The 2,500-nt window shown below is 45.2% G+C and overlaps 2 long non-coding RNA genes across 3 annotated transcripts in view; both read right to left on the bottom strand.

Annotated features, from left to right (window-relative positions):
• The window catches only part of LOC135098476 (uncharacterized), a 4,506-nt gene extending 2,410 nt beyond the window's left edge, over window positions 1–2,096 (bottom strand). Inside the window, exons 1-4 of the long non-coding RNA XR_010267032.1 lie at window positions 1,997–2,096; window positions 1,783–1,893; window positions 436–636; window positions 10–209 (exon numbers count right to left, since the gene is read on the bottom strand). This is a non-coding gene — a long non-coding RNA (uncharacterized LOC135098476). The remainder of the gene's footprint in view (window positions 1–9; window positions 210–435; window positions 637–1,782; window positions 1,894–1,996) is intronic.
• A 58-nt stretch (window positions 2,097–2,154) lies between these two features.
• Window positions 2,155–2,500, bottom strand: part of LOC135098477 (uncharacterized) — a 2,984-nt gene continuing 2,638 nt past the window's right edge. For both annotated transcript variants that reach the window (XR_010267033.1, XR_010267034.1), the window contains one exon: window positions 2,155–2,198. This is a non-coding gene — a long non-coding RNA (uncharacterized LOC135098477). The remainder of the gene's footprint in view (window positions 2,199–2,500) is intronic.

Raw genomic sequence — 2,500 nt, 5'->3', positions numbered from 1 at the left:
CTAACGTACCAAATTCTCTCTTGTGTCTTCATTAACAGTCATTGAGGCTGTGGAGGCTGTCATGTCGGTGGCAGCAGCAGCAGCAGAGCGGTGGTGGTGGTGGTGGTGGTGGCGGTGGTGCTCTGCTGCGTCACAAATGAAAACCGTTTTGCTCTTGCCAGTTCAATTTCCAAATTTCTGACTTGTTTCTGCAGTGAGTTGATCTCATTCTGAGAGAGAGAGAGAGAGAGAGAGAGAGAGGAGAGGACAATGTGTGAGTGTGTCTGTTGACAGTGAACAGCACTTGGTTGAAAACACACACAAAAACACATTCAAAACACACTCAAAACACACCCAAACCACACCAAACACACTCAAAACACACTCAAAACACCACCCAAAACACTCAAAACACACTCAAAACACACACCAAACACACCCAAAACACACTCTTACCTTCAATTCAACATTTTCTTGCAATATCTGTCCTCCAACATTTCTCCCTTCCTCCTCCTCTCTTCCTCCTCCTCCTCCTCCTCCTCCTCCTCCTCTTCTTCTGTCACATTCATCTGTTAGAAGCTGAATCCTAATCTTTAAATCTTCAATAACCCTTTCCTTGTCCTGTGCCAAAGCTTTCACCGCTTCTGCAAACTCCATCTATTTGCCAAAAAAAAAAGAAAAAAAAAAATTAGTATTAACATAAAAATCCAGTTTAAGGAATTGTAAAGGTCACAAGGTCAGTACAAAGCAAGACAGAGGTCAGGAAGGTCAAGGAACAAGAGATTAAGTTTGAAATGGTTCGGTTTGATACACAGACACGAAGAAAAGATGTTATTGATATTATTGAAGGGTATAACAACATCACTATTCAAGATATATATATATTTTTTTAAAGATTTAATAAAGTTCATTATTTCATTATTGTTTGATATGTTAATGACTGCTATTAATTAAGGAAATAATGATGGAATTAATTAGTCTTGTCAGGGTTCTCTCTGGCTGTGTGTGGCAGTGTCTGGGTGTGTTGTGGCAGTGTCTGGGTGTGTGTGGCAGTGTCTGGGTGTGTGTGGCAGTGTTTGGGTGTGTGTGGCAGGTGTTTGGGTGTGTGTGGCAGTGTTTGAATGTGTGTGGCAGTGTCTAGGGTGTGTGTGGCAGTGTTTGGGTGTGTGTGGCAGTGTTTGGTGTGTGTGTGGCAGTGTTTGAATGTGTGTGGCAGTGTCTAGGTGTGTGTGGCAGTGTGTGGGTGTGTGTGGCAGTGTCTGGGTGTGTGTGGCAGTGTTTGAATGTGTGTGGCAGTGTCTAGGTGTGTGTGGCAGTGTCTGGGTGTGTGTGGCAGTGTCTGGGTGTGTGTGGCAGTGTCCTGGGTGTGTGTGGCAGTGTCTGGGCTGATTGTGTGGCAGTGTCTGTAGTGACTTGATTGAAGGTTCCTGTGGTTTACTCACATCACACTAATTCAAATCAAGTGTTGGTGGTGCAGGTGTGAGCAATAGCCAGGTAGAGAAGGAACACAGTTTTTGGGCATTTTCAGATGTGTAAGTGTGTAATGTGTTGTTTTCAGGTGTGTAAATGTGTTTTTCATGTGTAGATAGCTTGGGTTTGTATTTCTGTGTATTGTGTTGTTTTATGTTGAATTTGTTGTTGTCGTGTTTTTGTTCGTGTTTTTCTTCATTCCTCTGTGTGTTTCTTTCCCCCGTCTCCTGCCTCTCCTTCACAACAAACATCGTTCTTTTCTTGCACCAATTACCATCCAATCAATGTTTTTAATCCTTACATTCTCTCTCTCCCTCTCTCTGTCCGTCTTACCTGTTTTTCGTCATCTAGTTTCCTCCTTTCTTCCTCTCTTATACTTGCAATTCTCTCTTCAATCTCTATCTCTCTCTCTTTCATCAGTTCCTCTCTCAGTCTGTCCAGGCCCTGAGGAAAATTAAAGAGAGGCATTAGAGTAAGATAGAATATTTGCAGTGTGAATTGTCGGTAGTCCTCTCTTTCTCTCTTTCTCTCTTTGTCTCTCTCTCACCTCCCATCTGTTGAGAGACGAGGGTGGGGAGGAGGGCGGGTGCTCCTCGCTGGGACTTGAAGAGAAAGGCATGCTAGTGGGGGAGGTGCTGGTGGTTGGCTGTCGTCGTTGTCATCATTCTAAAATCTAGACCTTATGCTTTCAAACTTCCAGCCTGTGCCCTCTTTCTCTCCTCCTCCAGTTCCCTTCGGCCTTCCTCCACCTGAAGTAGTAGTAGTAGTAGTTGTAGTTAGTAGTAGTAGTAGTAGTAGTTAGTGTTTTGGTACAGGGGACATGACAAGGGTGACTAAGAGGGGGTCTGGTGGGGGTCTTCAAGTGGCACAAGGGACATGACAAGGGTGACTAAGAGGGGGTCTGGTGGGGGTCTTCAAGTGGCACAGGGGACATGACAAGGGTGACTAAGAGGGGGTCTGGTGGGGGGTCTTCAAGTGGCACAGGGGACATGACAAGGGTGACTAAGAGGGGGTCTGCGTGGGGGTCTTCAAGTGGCACAGGGGACATGAC

This window comes from Scylla paramamosain, unplaced genomic scaffold, assembly GCF_035594125.1.
Source record: "Scylla paramamosain isolate STU-SP2022 unplaced genomic scaffold, ASM3559412v1 Contig66, whole genome shotgun sequence".
NCBI lineage: Eukaryota > Metazoa > Arthropoda > Malacostraca > Decapoda > Portunidae > Scylla > Scylla paramamosain.
The sequence above is the reverse complement of the archived record's forward strand: the minus strand, read 5'-3'. Positions and strand labels throughout refer to the sequence as shown.